Genomic DNA, 23105 nt, shown 5'->3' on the forward strand with positions numbered 1-23105 from the left:
ATTTGCAGAGTACATCATGAGAAACTGGACTGGAAGAAACACAAGCTGGAATCAAGATTGCCGGGAGAAATATCAATAACCTCAGATATGCAGATGAGACCAGGTGTGTGATTGCAATTGAAAGAATTCAAGTCCCGGTCTGAGTTGTCTTGTTTCAGTGGGACCGCCTCCCCTGACCCAACCCATGGGCCACCCTGCCCCTAACACAGCTGGATAAGATAAGATCGAACAGAAGGCAAGTGAACAGAAACTTGCCTCCAGCAGCCAGAGACGCCTCCCAACATCTGCTTCCCACTCTAAATTTGAAGCAAAGAGCAGTAAACAATTTGTGGCATTTCTTGCCTGTCAAAGTAGATTTCTTGCTTACAGAGGATATATGGGTTTCTGAATAATTAAGTACGACACTCAGCTTTCAGGGCCCAAAACTCCAAAGGCACAGCGAAGCTAAGGCAGAAATTTTCCATCAGCAACTGAGCCAGAGAGTTTGAGAAGTTTGCTCCTCCCGTCTGAGGACCAGACAGACCTAGACTCCACCTGGGAACAAGAAGCCCAGGCTGGAAGGGGTCTCAGGGACGATCTAGGCCCAGCATCTCGTTTCCAGGCAAGAGAACAGAGGGGGACTCACCTAGAGTCACCTGAAGCCCGGGGGAAATGGTAAAGGGCTGAGATAGGGGTCCACACATCAGGGTTCAAATTCAGCTCTACTTCTTTCTAGCTGTGTCATCCTGGGCAGCCAGCTCTACCTCTCTGAGTCTTAGGTTTTCTCTTGTATCAGGTAAGAATAGAACTCTACACATGTTGCTGCTGCTGCTGCTGCTGCTGCTAAGTCGCTTCAGTCATGTCTGACTCTGTGCGAGCCCATAGACAGCAGCCCACCAGGCTCCACCATCCCTGGGATTCTCCAGGCAAGAACACTGGAGTGGGTTGCCATGTTGGGCTATGTGTAAAGGCTATGACTCTGTGCTCCCGTTGCAGAGTGCCCTGGTTCAATCAATCCCTGGTCAAGGAACTAGATCCCACAATTAAGAGTTCACATGCCACAGTTAAGACCTGGCACAGTCACATATGTATATATGTGCATATATATCCTTTTAAAAATGAAAAAACTTTACACATGTGATAACTCCCACTCTATAAATGAGGGGGAAAGGATGTGATTAAAGTGAAAACTGCTGTTAAATTATAAAGAGATTTGCAAAGATGGGCTTCAGAAGCCAGACCTCATGCCTCTGGGTTCCAGCACCGTAGTCTCTTCTCTCCCCACTTCATCCTTCTCCTCCCACCTCTGCTGCCTACAAGGAAAGACCAAAGGACACATTCAAGCAGCGACAGGAAAACAAGACTGAGTTAGAACCAAAGTGCCACCTTCAGAGGAGCAGCAGAACTTGACAGAGAGGCAGCTGATCGCATAGCTCCTGGAAGAAGCAGAGTGTGAGACCCGCAGACTTAAGGCCGCTCACCTCTCAGGGCTGTGAGGATGAACAGTCATCATCACTAGTGTCTATTGCCTGCCTACTGTGTGCCAGCGCCAGGCTGAGCCCTTTATGTACTCTGTCATGTTCAGTACTGACAATAGCTCTCTGAGATAAGGTACTATTCAGTTCAGTCGCTCAGTCGTGTCCGACTCTTTGCAACCCCATGAATCGCAGCACGCCAGGCCTCCCTGTCCATCACCAACTTCTGGAGTTCACTCAGACTCGCATCCATCGAGTCAGTGATGCCATCCAGCCATCTCATCCTCTGTCGTCCCCTTCTCCTCCTGCCCCCAATCCCTCCCAGCATCAGAGTCTTTTCCAATGAGTCAACTCTTCTCATGAGGTGGCCAAAGTACTGGAGCTTCAGCTTTAGCATCATTCCTTCCAAAGAAATCCCAGGGCTGATCTCCTTCAGAATGGACTGGTTGGATCTCCTTGCAGTCCAAGGGACTCTCAAGAGTCCTCTCCAACACCACAGTTCAAAAGCATCAATTCTTCAGCGCTCAGCCTTCTTCACAGTCCAACTCTCACATCCATACATGACCACAGGAAAAACCATAGCCTTGACTAAACGGACCTTAGTTGGCAAAGTAATGTCTCTGCTTTTGAATGTACTATCTAGGTTGGTCATAACTTTTCTTCCAAGGAGTAAGCATCTTTTAATTTCATGGCTGCAATCACCATCTGCAGTGATTTTGGAGCCCCAAAAAATAAAGTCTGACACTGTTTCCACTGTTTCCCCATCTCTTTCCCATGAAGTGATGGGACCGGATGCCATGATCTTAGTTTTCTGAATGTTGAGCTTTAAGCCAACTGTTTCACTCTCCTCTTTCACTTTCATCAAGAGGCTTTTTAGTTCTTCTTCACTTTCTGCCATAAGGCTGGTGTCATCTGCATATCTGAGGTTATTGATATTTCTCCCGGCAATCTTGATTCCAGCTTGTGCTTCTTCCAGTCCAGTTTCTCATGATGTACTCTGCATATAAGTTAAATAAGCAGGCTGACAATATACAGCCTTGACGTACTCCTTTGGAACCAGTTTGTTGTTCCATGTCCAGTTCTAACTGTTGCTTCCTGACCTGCATGTAGGTTTCTCAAGAGGCAGGTCAGGTGGTCTGGTATTCCCATCTCTTTCAGAATTTTCCACAGTTTATTGTGATCCACACAGTCAAAGGCTTTGCGATAGTCAATAAAGCAGAAATAGATGTTTTTCTGGAACTCTCTTGCTTTTTCCATGATCCAATGGATGTTGGCAATTTGATCTCTGGTTCCTCTGCCTTTTCTAAAACCAGCTTGAACATCAGGAAGTTCACAGTTATAATCCCACATTTTACAGAACTGAGGTCAGAGAGGTTAAGAAGTTTGCCTGAGGCCACACAGCTAGGAAGTGGTAGAGCCAAGTTTCAAGCAGAATGGTCTGCCTCAGAGCCTCATAAGTGTCCTCCTAAGTCCTCTGCTTTTCTGTCTCCTCAGAGCATTAAAGGAGATCTCTCTGAACCCCAGGGACTATATGCAGTTCAAAGACAGGAGAGAAGGCTGTGTGAGTATCCAAAGTCACAATTTACAGGAGGTGGTAAAAACCTCCTCTCACCCCTGCTCCGGCCTAGAAATGGAAAAGGGCAAGGAAAGAAGAGGAAGAAAGAAGTTGAATAACTTCTGTTTTAGCCTCGCAGGACTGTAAGTGAAGCTGCATAAATCTCGACGGGGCCAGGGAAATGGAATAAGACAGAGGGAGGGTGGGATCCCATTCATCACAGCCCCCTGCATGTAATAAAACTCCCTATTGAAGCACAGTGAGTTAGCACCCTTCTCCACACACACTTACAGTTCCACTGCCACTGCCCTTTGCCCTGGGAACAACGTCTTCACTCCAGTGGGTGTCCCCCCATCCAAAGGTCACTGAAAGATCCCCAGGAAATGGTGGTTAGACAGGAATTTCAGGGGTTGAGGCAGGACCCCACCAGGGGCTCAAGTCACAACTGGTTATTGTTGAGTCGCTAGGTCGTGTCCAACTCTTTCGTGACCCCATGGACTGTAGCCCGCCAGGCCCCTCTGTCCATTTCCCAGTCAAGAATACTGGAGTGGGCTGCCATTTCCTTCTCCAGGGAATCTTCCAGATCCAAGGGTCAAACTTGCATCTCCTGCACTGGCAAGCGTGTTCTTTACAACTGGGCCAGCAGAGAAGCCCCCAGTCACAACCACCCCTCCCCAGAAGCAGGCAGGGCAGCTTCCCACAATCTCTGTCCAAGCCTCAAGCCTCTCAGGTGAGGCCACACCCACCCCAGGGCACGGGCTGAGGGAAGGGCCTCCTGCAGCCAGGATCCAACCTGAACTCAGAAGAACTGGTGGGAATGAACGTGTTCTCATCCAACAAGCCCACTGACACACAGAGAAATGGAGGCCTGAATTCGAATAAAGCCAGGATGAGAAGTGGTTCTCCTGGTTCCTGATCCAGGATTCTCTCACTCACCATAGCTGTAGCCTCTAGGCTGAGCTATGTAGGTGTCCTTGGATTCCCCACTGAGTATGTGAGCCCTGGAGCTGGAAGCTGAGGTGCTACAGGGCCTGCCAATCACCAATAGCTCCTCCACACCACGGCTTGAGAGCAGAGGTCGAGAATGGCAGCCTGGCATAGCAGCATCAATGCAGAATGTTAGTACCAAACAGACCTGGCTTCACATCCTAGCCTGGCCATTATGTTAGTTATCTATTGTGCTGTGCAATAAGTACTCCAAAACTTAAGAGCTTGAAACAGTACATATTCATTGTCTCACATTTTGTGCAAATCAGGAGTCTGGGTCCAGATTATCTGGATACTCTACAAGCCATTGTTTCCCACAGGCTCCAGTTAAGGTGTCAGTCCAGGGCTTCCCTCATAGCTCAGTCGGTAAAGAGTCTGCCAGCAATGCAGGAGACCCGGTTTCAAATCCTGGGTCAGGAAGATCCCCTTGGAAAGAAAATGGCAATCCACTCCAATATTCTTGCCTGGAGAATCCCATGAACAAAGGAGCCTAGTAGGCTATGGTCCATGGGTTTACAAAAGTCGGATAGGACATAGCGACTAAATCACCACCAGAGTCTATAGTCTTATCTGATGGTTTGAACTGGGAAAGAATTCACTTTCAAGCTCCTCACGTGGCTGAGTTTCTTGCTATTGCACTGAGGGTCTCAGTCCCTTGCTTCATGGGCCTCTTCCACCTGGCATCTTGCTTCATTAGAGTGTACAAGCCAGAGGACAATAAATAGAGTCTGCTAGCCGTCTATGGGGTCACACAGAGTCAGACACGACTGAAGTGACTTAGCAGCAGCAGCAGCAAGGAAAGCAACTTCCCTGCTGGCTCGGTGTAAAGAACCCACCTCACAATGCAGGAAATCAAATGCAGGTTTGATCCCTGGGTCGGGAAGATCCCCTGGAGAAGGAAATGGAGACCCACTCCAGCATTCTTGCCTGGGAAATCCCATGGACAGAGGAGCCAGGTGGGCTACAGTCCATGAGGTCGCAAAGAGTTGGACATGACTTAGCAACTAAACAATAACAACAGTGAGCAAGAAGGAAGTCACAAACTTTGGTAACCAAATCATAAAAGTGACAGCCTATTACCCTTGCCAGACATTCTCTCTCTCTCTCTCTCTTTGGCTGCACTGAGTCTTCGCTGCCGCGTGCAGCCTTTCTCAAGTTGCGGCGCATGGGGGCTACTCTCTGCTGCAGTGCACGGGTTTCTCATTGCGGTGGCTTCTCTTATTGTGGAGCAGGGCCTCAAGGTGTGCTGGGCTCCAGGGCTTCAGGGGCTGTGGTGCACAGGCTCAGCTGCTCTGTGGCATGTGGAATCACCCGGACCAGGGATCAGATCCATGTCCCCTGCATTGGCAGGTGGACTCCCAACCACCAGACCACCAGGGAAGTTCTTACCATATTCTCTTTATCAGAATCAAGTCACTTGGTCCAGCCCACTCCAAAGGGGAGAGAATTACAGAAGGGTGTGAATACCAGGAAGTAAAGATCGCTGAAGACTGTCTTATAAGTCTACCTACCATAGCCTTTGCCAGTCGTGTGTCCTCGGCCACATTTCTTAACCTCTCGAGTGTCAATTTCCTCCTCTACAACCTTAAGGATGAGGTTGCTGTGATCAGCATCAAGCATATAGAAGGTGCTCAAGAAATGGTGATTATTAACTCTTCTAAGTGCTATTGATAGACTCTGAGAGGCCAGGAGAGACAAGTCAGGCTGATGAGCAGCCAGGCACACCCGAGGAAATGAGTAGAGCTAGACACGGCGCAGAGACAGTGGATCAGGTATGTGGACCCTCCCAATCTGGGCAGGGGAGGGGAGATTTGTTAATGAAGTAGAGGAAATCATTTACTTAATTGGATTCCAGCAGCAGTGTAACAGGGAGAGTCCAGGGCATAGAGTAAGTGCAGAACCTGCAGATGTTGGACTAGGAACCTTGAGAGTGAGCCATACAGAGCTCCCGTTCCCATCACAGCTGCAAGAGGCAGGCTGGAAGCTCAGGGATTTGCAGGCCCAAAGAGCTGGTCTCCTCTAAGAAGATCTGAAGGGAACCAGCGATGAGTCCAGCACTAGCCAGCTGGCTGATCATACAGGACATCTGCAAGTCAGATGTCTGCAAGTCAGGGGAGCTTGCACATACCACCAGCCAGTGCTGAGTGAAAGGCGATACCTGTGGATAGCAAGGACTTTCTTGAAGAGTTCTGCTTCACGCTGTTAGAACAACTGTCTACAAAAACTGCAGCCAGTTGCTATAGGCTGTAAGCCACAGAAAAGGAAAAGAATAGAATCCCAGAGTACCCAAGCTGAAATGACTTCAGAGGATCACAGATGGGCAACCGGGAGCCATGAGCCCTCTGAAATTATTTACCAAATTGTATGTGTGGCCACGGATTTTGTGCAGGGAGAACAATCTGTCTACCATCCCAAACAGATTCGGATCACAGATCCTGTCCAGCTCTCCCATTTTTACAGATAGAGACTGGGGCCCAGGTGATAGCAGAGGCTCCCACCCACCCACTCACCCCCTGGCCAGGACATATAGTTATCTAGCAGGCGAGCCAAGGTGAAGACCCAGGCCAGCCTGTTTTCCACGTTTCTTGGGCAGGCTCAAAGTCCACCCTCTACCTGCAGAAGCTGAGGATCGGCATCCTAATAATGCAGCGACGTCTCTGAATGATGTCTAATTATTTTGCAAGAGAATTGCTTTAATGGGTTGCAGGAAACTTAAAGGATTTTTAATAAAATCTCACAAGCTCTGGGTGCTCCAGTCCCATCCCACTGCTCCCCTTTGTTATTTCTCCTGATCCCATGAAGATATCACATTTGTCACTGTTTCATTAGGAGTCGTGGTGCCCCATGTTATTTATGAGCTTGCTATTTATTGAAAATTGTATTTTTGAGGGGGAAGAAGGGGGGGATGAAGTTTATCACAGAGAAGCCTTGGCAAGAAAATTAGTGACATTTCAAAGTCCCCAAATCCCTGCTCCTATAAAAACTGAATGTGTTCAGTCCCCAGATGTCAAAGCATAACTTCAAGTCCTTTTCAGGTGGGGGCTGTCACAGGGTCCCTTGACACCTTGATGATCCTTAGAAAAAGAGGAAAGCTTTTATAATCTCCTCCTTCATCTGACCCATGTCTATCTTCCTCAGCACAAAACAAAAAATACCTCCCTAAACCGTTTTATTCCAAATACTATATGCACAAGGTTAAATACAGCATCCTGCTAAACTGCTTCCTACTTCCAGATCTGTTCCCCTAAGGCAGCCATGTCTAACTTTTAAAAATGTCTCTTCTTATATTTATCTTCATTTTTCTAAATAATATGCTTCTGCTGATATTTCTTGATGCATCAATTTTAGACACAATCTATTGACTTACTACTGTAACAGACGAGGATTTATCTGTCTGGCACCGCCTCCACCCGCTCCTGCCATGTCTCTATCTTTAGTTCTTCCACTGGCTACCTCTGTGATCTTCTACCCTCTAGAGTTGCACTTTGCAAAAGAGAATCTACACTTTGTAAAAATAGGATATCAATACTCCTATATCCTTCCCTTCACCTCACTTCTCCCACTTATACCTCCTAACTTCTTTCATCCATATTTACTTTTATGTTGGTAAAGTTGATAATATTTACATTTATTCTATACCCGGATTGGAGCTTCTCCGATGGCTCTGCAGGTAAAGAATCTGCCTGCAATGCAGGAGACGCAGGTTCAACCCCTGGATCAGGAAGATCCCTTGAAGGAAGAAATAGCAACCCACTCCAGAATTCTTGCCTGAGAAATCCCATGGACAGAGGAGCCTGGTGGGCTACAGTTCAAGAGGTCACAAAGAGTTGGACACGAATGAGCAACTAAGCACATAACCAGATTAAGCCTTTTGGATTAATTCTAAGAATGGAGGGACTTCCTGGTGGTCCAGCAGATAAAATTGCACTCTCAATGCAAAGGGCCTGGGTTCAATCCCTAGTCAGGGAACTAGATCCCACATGCCACAACTGAAGACCTCTCATGCCACTACAAAGATACCATGTGCCACAGCTAAACCTTGGCACAGTCAACTAAATAAATAAATATTTTTTTAAAAAAGAATTGAAAATCACTAGGCACATTATTATGCCTAAGTAAAGACTATTCACTGCAGAGCTAAGTAGTGTACTATATATAATTACAGTTCTCTTTCAGGTACAACTGTGTGTGTGTGTGTGTGTGTGTGTGTGTGTGTGTGTGTGTATTTTGAGTTTCAAGTTGCCTTTCTTTATTCTTTTGTCCTACTTGTCTTTATTACATTCCCAGTCCTTTTAGAAGTGTTAATAATGCGTGTTCTATCTGGTGCCCCTTGTCATCGGAGACCACCACCAGCCCTGCCTGCTGGGACTCTTGGTCCTCTTGCTTCAGTCTGGACTGGTTGCTCTCCAGGCCTGTGCACAGCTCTTACCCTGGAACTTATCCTTGCTCTTCTGAATTCTATCTATGGCTTCTTGCCTTCTCGGTCTTCCCCCTTCTCCTGGATTATTCCTTCATTTATTATAATGCATCCTCAAGTTGCCTCCTTAAAAAGGATTCACAGGAGATAAATTGAATGAGTCCTTACAATTTGCACAATTGTGTTGGCTGGATACAGAAATCCTAGATTGAAACCGTTTTTTTTCTTTCCAGAATTTTAAAGGTATCCGGTGTTGCTAATGAGAGTTTGATGCTAGCCTGATTCTCGTTGCTTTGTAAGGGGCCTAATTCCCCTCTTGGAAATCTCTAGAATATTTCTTTCCCCTCTTGTTCTTCTGACTCCAATGACTCGCAAAATTGGTGTGGACTTTTTTCTTTTACTGTGTTAAGGACTCAGTGGATTGCTTTTTAAGCTGGAATTTACATGTAGTTTTGTAACTTACGTATTGTAAACTACAGAAATATATATCAAAATACAAACATTTCCAGTACCTAAGGAGTTCATTCATGCCTTCTCCTGTTTAATAGGTTTCCAAAAGTAGCCCCTATTCTCTATTGCCATGGACTAGGTTTGTCAGTTTCATATGAATAAATTTTACAGTATATATCCTTCTATGCCTGGCTTATTTTGCTTAACAATATGTCTCTGACATTCATCCATGTTGTTCCATGTAGAGTTTATTGATTCTTTTTCACTGATGCATAATATTCCATTGTATATATACCACATTTTATAGAAATGGCAATAGGCCTTTGAATTATCCCCAGTTTTGAGCTAGTATAAACAATGTTTCTGTGACGTTCTTGTGTATGTTTTTTAGTGGAAATAAGTTTTCACGTCCCTTCAGTCTACAATTAGAAGTAGAATTGTTGGATCACTGGGTAGTCATACAATTTAATTTTGGTAGGTGCTGCCAAACAGCTTTTCAAAGAGTTTGTACAAATTTAAACTATCAGCTGCAACGACTGAGAGTTCCAGTCGATCCTCATTCTCACCAGGACTTTCAGACCTTTTATTTTTGCCATTCAGGTAGGAGGGTATAATAGTATTTTATTGTGGTTTTAGTTAGCATTTCCAGATGACTAATAATATTGAGCAGCTTTAAGTATATTTATTGACCATTTTGTACTTCTTTAATTGATGTTTTATTTATTGACTTATTTTGTAAATCTTTTGCTCATTCTTCTGAGCAACTTCACTTTCGCTTTTCACTTTCATGCACTGGAGAAGGAAATGGCAAACCACTCCAGTGTTCTTACAGTTTCTTACTTTATGAGTTTGTAGGATTTCTATATATGCTATAGAGGTACCTTCTGTGTTGGGTATATGTGTTACACATACTTCTCAAAGTCTTTGGCTTGTCTTTTTCACTCAATATCATCTCTACTGAAGAGAAGTTCTTAATTTTAATAGGGCCTAAATTTTGTGATTTTTCTTTTATAGTTAGTGGGTTTTGTATTCTATCTGAGAAATCTTTGCCCATCCCAAAGACATGAAGCTATTCTTCTGAGGTTTTTTTGTTTTCCCCCCCTAGGAACTATAGCATTTTACTTTTCACATTTAGGTCTATGATTCATGCTGAATTAATTTTTGTATATGGTATATGATCAGGATTAAAGTTCTTTTTTTTTTTTTTTCTGTATGGCTATCCAACTGGTCTAGTATTCACGCTGCTGCTACTGCTAAGCCGCTTCAGTCGTGTCCGACTCTGTGCGACCCCATAGATGGCAGCCCACCAGGCTCTGCCGTCCCTGGGATTCTCCAGGCAAGAACACTGGAGTGGGTTGCCATTTCCTTCTCCAATGCATGAAAGTGAAGAGTGAAAGTGAGGTCGCTCAGTCGTGTCTGACTCTTCATGACCCCATGGACTGAAGCCCACCTCCAGCCCACCTCACAATCCTCCATCCATGGGATTTTGCAGGCAAGAGCACTGGAGTGGGGTGCCATTGCCTTCTAGTATTCATAGGTTCTTTCAATATGTAGATTCAAGGCTTCCAGCTTTAGGAAATTATCTTGCCTTATTTCTTGATAATTTTCACCCCTCTGGGTGGAGCACTATCGCTCAGATATTAGTTCTGAATTGCTCCTCTTGATCTCTTACCTTTTCTCATTTTCCTTTCCTTTTTTACTTTCTTCAACTTTCCTTTTCAGTACTTGTATTGGATTTTATCTCAACAGTAATATTTTTCATTTCCAACTACTCTATCTTGTTTTCCCATTGTTCTCGTTCCACGTTTAGTCGGTACAGGAGAGCTGCCCTTTTATGTCACTCAGCAGGTCATTCTCCCCTTCCGCAGAGGCTCCCGCACCGGAATGAGGGCTGAAATATCTGGCCTTCATTGGAGTTCCAGAGAGGGACCCATATCTTCAGAAGGTCCATCCCCTTTCCTCCACTACTCCTGCTTTTCACATCTTCTTTCTTCTCATTCTCTTTCTTGTCTAAGATTGGGTTCTCTTGGAAAATGAAACAGAAATTTACTCACAAGAGATATATGGGAGTGCCCCCGGGATCAACCCTGAGAGGGCGAAGGAAGCAGAAATGGGCAGATGAGGAGGCGAACTGCAATGCGCTTGCACCAGAGGCTTCACTTGGTTTCCAAAGACAGTTCTGGAGTTGGAAGGGTCCTCCGGCCATCCCACTTTGCGGAGAGGGGGCGCGAGTTTTATCCTCCCCACCTCATTGTCAGTTGTTGAATGAAGCCTAATCAGGGTGGCGTGTGTGTGTGCTTAGTCGCTTCAGTCATGTCCAACTCTTTGCAACCCTATGGACTATAACCCACCAGGCTCCTCTGTCCATGGAATTCTCTAGGCAAGGATACTGGAGTGGGTTGCCATGCCCTCCTCCAAAGGATCTTCCCGACTCAGGGATTGAACCCGCCTCTCTTATGTCTCCTGCATTTTTGGCAGGCTGGTTCTTTACCACTAGCACCACCTGGGAAGCCCCAAGGCATCTCAGGAAGGGGATGCTAAAGACAGCTTACAGGTATTGGATGCATGTTTGATGATTTAGGGGACGGTTCAGTTTTGCTCTGAATTGGCTATCAGGAAGCAAGGGTTCTTCAGTGCTTCATATGCATCTGTGATTATGTTCTGTGATCAGATGTCTTAATAATCTAATCTAGAAAGAGGGAGACCAAAGTGAGGCTACAGCCACGGGAAAGAAGCAGCAGCATTCACATTAGTCAGTATAGGACGACGTTTGGTATTTTTGTAGTTTGGACAGTGGTCATGTTCTGCTCGGACGAGATTACAGAGCGGTCTTGTTTTGTGCCTCCCGTAGTTATGGTCATGAGTGGTCTCGTCCAGCATTCTGTGAGAAAGTTTACGTCTAACGAGCCTAGGTGTAAGTGCAGGGCCAGCTCCTGGATGTCAGAGGCTGCTTGTGTCCATCTTAGGAGTGAAGGAAGCAGGACTGGGTGGAGGGTGGGGCTGAACTGTGGTACAGCCACCGCAAAGGCCTCAGCAGATCCCACAGCGAGTTATGGGGCTGAGACAGCCCCTGCAGAGCTGTCCCTGCCTGAGGAAGGGGCTGAGCCATTGTACCACCCTCCCAACGGTGAGTAGTTGTTGAGGGCAGACCACCCTGGGGAGAGGTGAGACCTCAGGTGAGGCAGCTCATTTGTGGCTGCAGTTACCCCAGAGAACAACAGCATCCGCTAGACACCATCTCTCTCTCTCTCTCTCATGCACATGTGTCCTGGATGAAAGCAGGACCCTGAAGCTCCCAGTCTGTACTAGACCTCACCCTGGGAAAATGAAGGAATCCACACAGTGCATTTCCCCTCAGCCCCAGAACTCCCTCTCACTACACCTACACCCACTGTTTGGAACCGAAGGATGGGGCAGAGCAGGAAGAGGCTGGAGGAGAAGGAGGACGAGTGACAATTCTGTCCTGGACCAGAGGTGGGAGGTAGAATTAAAACCACTAAAACTAGCACTTCGGTATCAAAGCCTGCCACCACAACCCCCAGCCCAGCCCTGTCTTCCCCATCCCTCCTGGGAGCAAAATAATGTAAAATATCCTTCCAAGTCGCTAATCTGCACTACAAAGAGAAAATTGGGGTGGGGAGATTCAGGCTACAGGGAAAGATTCAAATTGAAAACGCTCAGGGGGCCCCATTAATAAAAATAATAATTCTGCTCCTTACTGGGTAATCCCAGGAAAAGAAAAATTGCTGAGTCTCCACCTGAGTGAGGAAGGGGGACAGGGGATGCAAAATGGGGACAGGTTGACAGACCGGGCTCTAGCCCACAGATGTTCCTTTGAGTTTCTCCAGAGAAACATGAAGGCCTGTGGTTTTACTAACCCTTAATGGGGCCTGGGGAATCCCATGGATGGAGGAGCCTGGTGGGCTACAGCCTGTGGGGTCACGAAGAGTCAGACACAAATGAGCAACTAAGCAACAACAATGGGCCCTGAAGCAATCTTTCCCCTGGCTGCTTGCCAGGGGTGTCTCCCAACTGGAGCAGGGAAGATCCAGAAGCGTGAGCTGACCAGAGACCTGAGATCAGTGAGAGCCTCTCTGCACCTCTCAGGTTTTCTGTATAAAGAATGGGACGGGCACGCACATGGCGGCCTCCAGCTCTGGCTCAGGAACTGTGTTGGCTACTCAGTCCCTTAGCTCCTATATAATGTTTCGGTTTTTTTTTTTCTTGGCCGCAATGTGCGGCTTGCAGGATCTTAGTTCCCCAACCAGGGATAGAAGCCACGCTCCCCAGAGTAGAAGCACTGAGTCCTACCACTGGACCACCAGGTAAGTCCCTCCTATATAAAGTTAATAATAAAATAAGTAGCATAATCTGGAAACCCAGATAATCACGATGGTGTGATCACTCACCTACAGCCGGACATACTGGAATGTGAAGTCAAGTGGGCCTTAGAAAGCATCACTACAAACAAAGTTAGGGGAGGTGATGGAATTTCAGTGGAGCTATTTCAAGTCCTAAAAGATGATGCTGTGAAAGTGCTGCACTCAATATGCCAGCAAATTTGGAAAACTCAGCAGTGGCCACAGGACTGGAAAAGGTCAGTTTTCATTCCAATTCCAAAGAAAGTCAATGCCAAAGAATGCTCAAACTACCGCACAATCGCACTCATCTCACATGCTAGTAAAGTAATGCCCAAATTTCTTCAAGCCAGGCTTCAGGAATACATGAACCATGAACTTCCAGACATTCAAGCTGGTTTTAGAAAAGGCAGAGGAACCAGAGATCAAATTGCCAACACCTGCTGGATCATGGAAAAAGCAAGAGAGTTCCAGAAAAACATCTATTTCTGCTTTATTGACTATGCCAAAGCCTTTGACTGTGTGGATCACAATAAACTGGAAAATTCTGAAAGAGATGGGAATACCAGACCACCTGACCTGCCTCTTGAGAAACCTGTATGCAGGTCAGGAAGCAACAGTTAGAACTGGACATGGAAAAACAGACTGGTTCTAAATAGGAAAAGGAGTACGTCAAGGCTGTATGTTGTCAGCCTGCTTATTTAATTTATATGCAGAGTACATCATGAGAAACGTTGGGCTGGATGAAGCACAAGCTGGAATCAGGTTTGCCAGGAGAAATATCAATAACCTCAGATAAGCAGATGACACCACCCTTATGGCAGAAAGTGAAGAAGAACTAAAAAGCCTCTTGATGAAAGTAAAAGAGGAGAGTGAAAAAGTTGGCTTAAAGCTCAACATTCAGAAAACAAAGATCATGGGATCTGGTCCCATCACTTCATGGCAAATAGATGGATAAACAGTGGAAACAGTGGCAGACTATATTTTTGGGCTCCAAAATCACTGCAGATGGTGTCTGCAGCCATGAAATAGAAAGACACTTACTCCTTGGAAGGAAAGTTATGACCAACCTAGATAGCATATTAAAAAGCAGAGACATTACTTTGCCAACAAAGGTCCATCTAGTCAAGGCTATGGTTTTTCCAGTCGTCATGTATGGATGTGAGAGTTGGACTATAAAGAAAGCTGAGCACCAAAGAATTGATGCTTTAGAACTATGGTGTTGGAGAAGACTCTTGAGAGTCCCTTGGACTGCAAAGAAATCCAACCAATCCATCCTAAAGGAAATCAGTCCTAGTGTTCATTGGAAGGATTGATGTTGAAGCTCAAACTCCAATACTTTGGCCACCTGATGCAAAGAGCTGACTTATTTGAAAAGACCCTGATGCTGGGAAAGATTGAGGGCAGGAGAAGGGGACGACAGAGGATGAGATGGTTGGATGGCGTCACCGACTCAATGGACATGGGTTTGGGTGAACTCTGGAAGTTGGTGATGAACAGGGAAGCCTGGCGTGCTTCAGTCCATGGGGTCACAAAGAGTCAGACACGACTAAGTGAGTAAACTAAACTGAACTGATTCTATACTACCTTCTCTGCATTATCTTACTGATCTTCATAACAAAACTGAGAGGTAGACCTATTCATAACCCCATTTTTCTTTGGTTAACAGTTTTGTTGAGATATAATTCACATATTTTACAACTGGCCCATTAAAGTCCATAATTCCATGGTTTTTAGTATCTTCTCAGAGTTGTGCAACTGTCACCACTATCAATTGTAGAATGTTTTCATTACCTCTCCCCAAAAACCCACACCCTTTTAATTGTCATCCCTGCCCACCCTTCCATCCCCTTAGAGACAACCACTGGTCTACTTCCTATCTCTATGCATGCCAGCATGCTAAGTTGCTTCAGTCATGTCTGACTCTAGCTGGCCAGGCTCCTCTTCCCATGGGATTCTCCAGGCAAAAATACTGGAGTGGGTTGCCATGCCCTCCTCCAGGGGATTTTCCCTGGCCCAGGGATCAAACCCACATCTCCAATGCAGGCAGGTTCTTAACCACCAGTGCCACCTGGGAAGCCCTTTTCCAATGCATGAAAGTGAAAAGTGAAAGTGAAGTCGCTCAGTCGTGTCCGACTCTTAGCGACCCCATGGGATCCTCCGTCCATGGGATTTTCCAGGCAAGAGTACTAGAGTGGGGTGCCATTGCCTTCTCCACCTATTTCTATACATTTGCCTATTCTGGATATTTGACATTATAGATGGTTATAATATGTGATCCTTTGTGACTATTCTCTTTAACCTAGCACAGTGTGTGCAACGTGCTGTAGCGTGTATCAGTACTTCAATCCTCTTTATTGCTGAATAATATTTCATTGCATGAGCACACCACATTTTGTTTATCTAGTCATCAGTTGACAACCATTCTGTTTGTTTCCACCTTGTGGTTATTAGGAATAATGCTTCTATCTCTGCTCAATGTTATATGGCAGCCTGGATGGGAGGGAAGTTTGGGGGAACATGAATACACGTATATACATAGCTGAGTCCCTTCACTGTCCACCTGAAACTATCACAACATTGTTAATCAGCTATACGACAATATAAAATAAAAAGTTTTCTTAAAGCTTTCTTAAACTTTTTTTAAGTTTTATAAAATTAAAATTTTCTTAAAGAATGTCAACAAAGGTCTATCTAGTCAAGGCTATGGTTTTTCCAGTGGTCGTGTATGATGTGAGAGTTCAAAAGAATTGATGCTTTTGAGCTGTGGTGTTGGAGAAGACTCTTGAGAGTCCCTGGGACTGCAAGGAGATCCAACCAGTCTATCCTAAAGTAGATCAGTCCTGGATGTTCATTGGTAGGACTGATGCTGAAGCTGAAACTCTAATACTTTGGCCATCTGATGCAAAGAGCTGACTCATTTGAAAAGACCCTGGTCCTGGGAAAGATTGAGGGCAGGAAGAGAAGGGGACTACAGAGGATGAGATGGTTGGATGGCATCACTGACTCAATGGACATGGGTTTGGGTGAACTCCGGGAGTTGGTGACAGACAAGAAGGCCCGGCGTGCTGCAGTTCATGGGGTCGCAAAGAGTCAGACACGACTGAGCAACTGAACTGAACTGAAAGAAGAAGCATGCTGCTATGAAAATCTGTGTATACATTTTTGTGTGGACACATTTTCATTTCTAGTGTATACATAAGAGTGAAATTGCAGAATCATATGATAAATCATGTCCAACTTTTTAAGGAACTCCCAAACTGTTTTTCCAATGTGGCCGTCCCATCTACATTCTCACTATCAGTATATGAGTATTCCGAGTCCTCCACATCCTCACTAACACTTGTTACTAAGTGTCTTTTACAATTATGGTCATCCCACTATTATAGAGTGGTTTGTCATTGTGATTTTGATTGGCATTTCCCTAATGGTTCATGACGTTGAGCATCTTTTCGTGTGCTTGTGGGCCACCTGCACATCTTCCTTGGAGAAATGTCTATTCAGATCCTTTCCCCATTTTAACTGAGTTATTTGCCTTGTTTTATTTTTAAGTTGCAAGTGTTCTTTGGGCTTCCCTGGTGGCTCAGCAGTAGAGAATCTGCCTGCAAGGCAGGAGACCTGGGTTCGACCCCTGGGTTGGGAAGATCCCCTGGAGGAGGGCATGGCAACCCACTCCAGTATTCTTGCCTGGAGAATTCCATGGACAGAGGAGCCCAGTGGGCTACAGTCCATAGAGTTGCACAGAGTCAGACACGACTGAAGCGACCAAGCAGCAGCAGCAAGAGTTCTTTATATATTCTAAATACAAGTTCTTTATCAGATATACGATTTGAAAATACTTTCTCCCATTCTGTAGGCTGTCTTTTCACTTTCTTGATAGTATCTACAAATGTTTTTAATTTTTATGAAGTCTAGTTTGTCTACTTTTTATTTCATTGCTTATAATAATCCCATTTTACATTAAAAAAAAAAAAAAACCCTGAGGCAGGTGTTTAGCAACTTGCCCCAAAACAGAGCCAAGATTCTATCTTGGATCCAAAACTTCCTTTGAGGGCCCAAGGAAGTCATTGTGAGAGGTGCTGAGTCTCCTGTGGTCCTGCCAGAACTGGTGCAGGTCTCCAAGCCCCAGGAGGATGCTTACTCCTACCCCTGCCCACAGGAGTCAGAAGCAGCCCCAGTATCAAGCCCTGGCAATAACATATGCTACCCTGCCCCACATGCGGACACGTGAACCACCTCGCGGCAAGTTCCACAGGGCACAGAAGAGAAACTCTCCTGCTTGGAAAATTTCCATACAGTATGGCCTGTGGCAGGTGGATGAACAAAAGAAACCTCTCAATCAACCCATGAACTCACCAGAGACCAGGAGCTCTCCCAACAATATTAAGAGAGTCTTTAAAAATCCTTTATGCTCCAATTTAATGTTTCCCATGCGTCCACTCATTTTTCCCTATAAATATTCTTTCCTTCAACACATGTGTATCAGGCACCCATGTAAGGCAGAGCACTGGGCTGAGAAACTGGAAGGTGAAGTGTTTTTCTCTTTAGATCACTCTGGCGAAATGGAGGAACTACTGACCCTGGTTAAGAGATGAAGAAATGGAAGCATCAGAATGTTTCATAACTTGACCAGGGTGACAAAACCAGCCAGTGGTGATCTAATAGAGCTCAGATCCCTGGGCCCTGGTGTCCACACTCTGTCTACACCACAGTGAACATCATTAGTCCAACGGGGTCACATTCAAGGTTGCCTCTGCCTTTGTTTCCCATCTAAGAATGGGACTCACCCATCAGAAAAATATCACTCAAGCCCCAGAACACAAAGTCGGCTGTAAGTGGGTCTCACAGCAACCATTCCTTCTGCTCCTTTTGCAGAAACAGCATGGCAGCTCCACAGCTTCAGAAAGGACCTACTGCAATGCTGATTTGGTGATCTGGCTTTCTGGCTTCCATCTTTTGACTATTATATTTTACGACTAATTTTCCAGTCAAATCGTTTATTTGTGCAAAAGCCCATCCAGCCTTGAGCACTTTTCTTCTTGTCTTTGAATTTTATCTCTCTTTTTAATTAAAAAAAAAAAAAAAAACACTCATACAAGGCAGCACAAACTAGGTCACCATCAAAGACTTCCTTTCCCAAAGAGCCGCTCTACAGACGTTAACCCTAGCACTGCCACTGACGCAGGAGTGACTGTGTCCAGGTCACATCGCCTTCCAAGGCTCAGTATTTTTCTCTCAAATCACTGGTTTAGGTTCTGCTCACCTGAAAATCCCTTCCAGCTCTTAACATTCTTGGGTCCTCATCTAGGCCTGAGTCACAAAAACGTATCTATTCAATATATAGTTGGGATGGGATGGTAGTCATGTTGCACAATGACATCAAATGCAAACCAAGGATGCACCTCACCTGTTCTTGAGGATGACAGGCCCATGTATTGAGCCCCTGTTGCATGTCAGAACCCTCATCTTTAATCTTCCATCATCACTGTGAAGGAGCAGTCAGAGGAATTCACTTTAATCATAAGCCAGATCATATCATTTCTCTGTGCAAAACCCTCCAAGTGCTTCCTTCTCACTTAGAGTCAAAGCCCAGATCCTGACATTGACCTACAAGGTCCTACATGAGCTGCCATCTCTCCACCCCTCGGCCCCCTCTCTCCCTCCAGCCAGCTCCACTCCGCTCCAGCCACACTGGTCTCCTTGCTGTTTCATGGATGTACCAAGCATGTTCTCAGCTCTGGGCCTTTGCACTTGTCATCCCCCATGCCTAGAAATCTCTTCTTCTAGACTAGTAGTCCTCAAGCAGGGGACTTCCCAAAGGACACTGTCTGGAGACATTTTCAGCTGTTACAGCTGGATAGAGGATGCTACTGGCATCTGGTGGGTAGAGGCCACTGATGCTGCTAAACGTCCAGCAATGCACAGGACAGTCCCCCACAACAAAGGGTTATCCCATCCAAGAACTTCCCTAGTGGTCCAGTGATTAAGAACTCACCTGCCAATGCCGGGGACACGGGTTTGATCCCTGGTCCAGGAAGATCCCACTTGCCTAGGGGCAACTAAGCCTGTTTGCCACAAGTTCTGAATCCACCCTCTAGAGCCCGTGCTCTGCAACAAGAGAATGAGAAGCCTGCACACCACAATGAAGAACAGTCCCCTCTCACCAAAACAAAGACCCAAGGCAGCCAAAAATGAATAAATTTTTACTATAAAATTATTTTTTAAAAAAGAATTATCCCATCTGAAATGTCAGTAGTGTCAAGGTTGAGAAACCTTGGCCTAGATGGTGTCATGGCACCCTCCATTCTCTCCAAGTTCCTGCTCTGCCTTCCACGTATAAAGTAGAGAACACCTCAACTCAGCAGGCTATCTCCTTTCCGTCTTAGGTTTCCTTCATGAAACTTTAAAGAGTCCTACCACTTAGCCCCCTCTGACTCTAGTCCTCTCTCCTTCCAGCTAGAACGTAAGCTCCTGCGTTTACATTTGTCTTGCTTGCTGCCACGTCTCCCAGCACCGGAAAGAGGCACTGGACAGATAAATCCCTGGCCTCCGTCTCATGATTGTGGAAACTGAGGCTCAGTTAGCCTAAGCAGCTTACTCAAGGTCACTGTGATCGATGCTGTCCCTCCAGGACTGAGGTGCTCACTCCCCCAGAGGCCAACACGGGTAACAATTGAGGCTCACAGTTGGTCCTGATCCAGGCATTGCCCTCAGCCTAAAGCTGCCTTGTCAGAGCCTCCAACCCCTTCCCTGGGAGCCCACATCCAGTGATTGGACAATGAGGGTACAGACATCTGGCTCCTCTCTCTCAATCTGGGAGCACTCTCAGGGGCCACTCCAGCCCCAGGACTTCCCACGGCATCAGCTGAGGCCTCTGTTACAGAGGCACCGTGACTCGGGGTCTCTCTGTGCTCCACCCTGCGGCTCTCACTCCCTTATAGTATTCTGCCTGAGAACACACCCCTAGAAACCTCCCACACAGACTTAGGTCACAGAACACGCTCCTGGGGGAATCTGACCTTTCATGGTCACGCAGCTCAAAGGTGCCAGAACTTGAATTTGAACTCAGACTTGACCGACTTGAACATCTTTATTATCTCAGCTTTTCCACGCCGCCTCAGCCTTGATTTTGATCGGCCACAGGTAGGTTAGGGGCTTGGGGAGACCCCAGTGAACAAGACAGAGTCCCTGTCTTTGACGAACTGCAGTTCTCAGGAAGAAAGGGTTCCCCCAGTCAATTCACCAGTGGGAACAGGGCGCCAAGAACAGAGTGGACCAAGTGCTAGAGGGTCCCATGGGCAGCCACACTAAGACATGTCGCCTTGGGATCTAGACCAGGGGTCCCCAACTTCCGGGATCTAATGCCTGATGATCTGAGGTAGATCAGATGTCGGAATCATAGAAATAAAGTGCACAGTAAATGTAATGCGCTTGAATCATCCTGAACCCATCTTCCTGACCCTGGTCCATGGAAATATCGTTTTCCGCAAAATTGGTCTCTGGTGCCAAAAAATTGGGGTTTGTTTGTTTGTTTTGCAGATTTAGACCACAAAAATCCCCTGGAGGAGGGCGTGGCAACCCATTCCAGTATTCTTGCCTGGAGAATCCCCATGGACAGAGGAGCCTGGGGGGCTACAGTCCACGGGGTCGCAGAGAGTCGGACATGACTGAGCGACCGAGCACCAAGCACAGACCACACACAAACACCTCCTGCCAAGTGTCAGCAGAGCGGGTCCCCTCCCCCCGACTCGGGACACGGACCCCACAGCGTCCAGAGTGGGTCCTGGCCAGCAGGATCTAGAGCAGCCCCTGTCTGGTTCCCTGGCTTCCTTGGAGGTAATCCTGGATGAAAGGACTCTGAGATGGGGTTTTGATGGAAAGGGACACAGAATTCCCTGTCCCCGACCGGGGTCTCTTCAGACTCAGCCTGGTTCTCGATACATGAAGACCCAAATTCCCCTGAAACTCCCCTCCTCCAGCTCTCCTGGGGCTTGGCTCTGATCTAATGGCCACTTTTTTCTTTACTGTACTTTATTTTTATTCTTTCTTATGCCTCCCCCAGTTCCTGAGAGTGCCAAGAAATTCTCCAAACAAACTCCCCCCTTTCTTACATAATTCCATTGCCCAGTCCCACCTCCCAGTCCAGGCTTCTGCCACTATCTCAGGCTTCTCAGATGCTCAAATGTCATAAAAGGAAAAAGGAAGGAAGAAAAGGGGGGAAGGGAAGGGCTCAGAAAGTGAGGAAAAGAAGATCAAATGCGCAGCTCATGACAGGGTTGCCCAATATTCATCTGATTTAACCACCAGGGCCTCTGATGTGTCATTTAGGAATTCGTCCATCGCTCCTTTCCTCCAGGGCAAGTCCTTTGCCTCCATCTTACAGCTGGAAGCACTGAGGCTCAAGAAAAGAGAACGCTTTCCTGAGTACGTTTAGAGGCAGCTGCAGGAGATTCTGATCGTGGGCATCCTAATTGCCTGGCTGTGCTGAGACCCTGGGTGTGAAACACGAATGGGCAGTTTCCGCCCACGCAGTGATCAGAGAGCTGGCAAACGATGCTCACAGAGAACTGGGCGGTGCGTTAGCAGGAGGCACACTGGCATTGTTTATCGTTCCACCCCTACTGGCTTCGGGGAAGGGCCACAGGGTCCCAGGAGCCATCCAGCTCCTGAGGGGCGACAGCCCTGGTGCCTTCAGGCCGCGCCATCCTCCACTCATCCTCATTGACCCAGGTCTGGCTCCACAGCTGAAGAACCAAGGCCAAGCACCAGTTCTGCCTCCTCTCTGCTGAGGAGCCTTGGCCAAGGCTTTTTCTTCTCTGGCCTCAATCTCCCTGCCTGTAAAGTATGAAAGCTGGAACCTGATGAGGTTATGGAGGGACCTTTCCAGCAAGAGGACCTCCAGACTCTAAGGCCCACTAGGGAAGAGGCCCACGCGGGCACCCTCCCATGGAGCCCCTCACCCTTTCACCCAGCCCCCTGACTGAACTGGATGCTGGCCCCCTCTGACCAAGCATTGCACAAAGCTGGAGTCCCTCCAGGTGCCTCCCATCCCAACCTCCCTTGCTTTCCTAGGACTCTCCGACCTCTGGCTCAGGAGCTTGGACCCAGGACCTCTCACAGCTGGAGAGAAGGAGAAGCGAGACCAGCACCCGCTAAGCACCTCATCTGCACCAGGCACAGAGCCATGGGCTTTTACACGCATTTCTGGTTGGGATCCTTCCAATGGGTAGTCATCCCCACCTGAGACGTCTAAGGCTCAGAGAAGTTTGGTGACTTATTCAACATCACACAGCTCTTGGTGGGCAAAGCCAGAATTCCCACCTGGAACAGTACATGTTGCTTTTGCATCATCAGAAAAGTCACTTACAGTGAGAAGCCCCTCCCTGTCCTCCCCTGACAGTCAGAGAACAGCCCCATCCTTGTTAGAAGAGGAAGACAGCATGTTGCTCTGAGAAGCCAGGCTTTAGGGCTCATGTGAGAAGCAGTCAGAGACAAAGGCAGAAACAGAGACCCTAGAGGCATCAGCCTTGAGATCGACTCTGGACTCTGACACTTGCCAATGGAGTCAACTTTAGCGAGTTACAACTTCAGTTTTCTTATCTGGAATGAGAGGACATCAACACCCACCTCATGGAGTTGCTACAAGAATAGAACCTGACAATTAATATGAAATCCCTGGCACAGGATATGTGGTAAGTACAACCTCCTTCCCTTTCCTGCCAGTGCTGCTTCTCTGAGGCTGGTCCTGATTCTTAGGTTTTAAACCCTGAAAACTGAGCATCAGTGCATCTCCCTTAGCTAAATGATTCAAACATAAAGACACACTCAAGAAGGTGGTTTCCGTCCCCTGCCCCTGGCCCACAGAGGAGGCTCAGTACAGACAG

The sequence above is a fragment of the Oryx dammah genome, unplaced genomic scaffold (genome assembly GCF_014754425.2).
Source record: "Oryx dammah isolate SB20612 unplaced genomic scaffold, SCBI_Odam_1.1 HiC_scaffold_8, whole genome shotgun sequence".
NCBI classification, from domain to species: Eukaryota; Metazoa; Chordata; class Mammalia; order Artiodactyla; family Bovidae; genus Oryx; species Oryx dammah.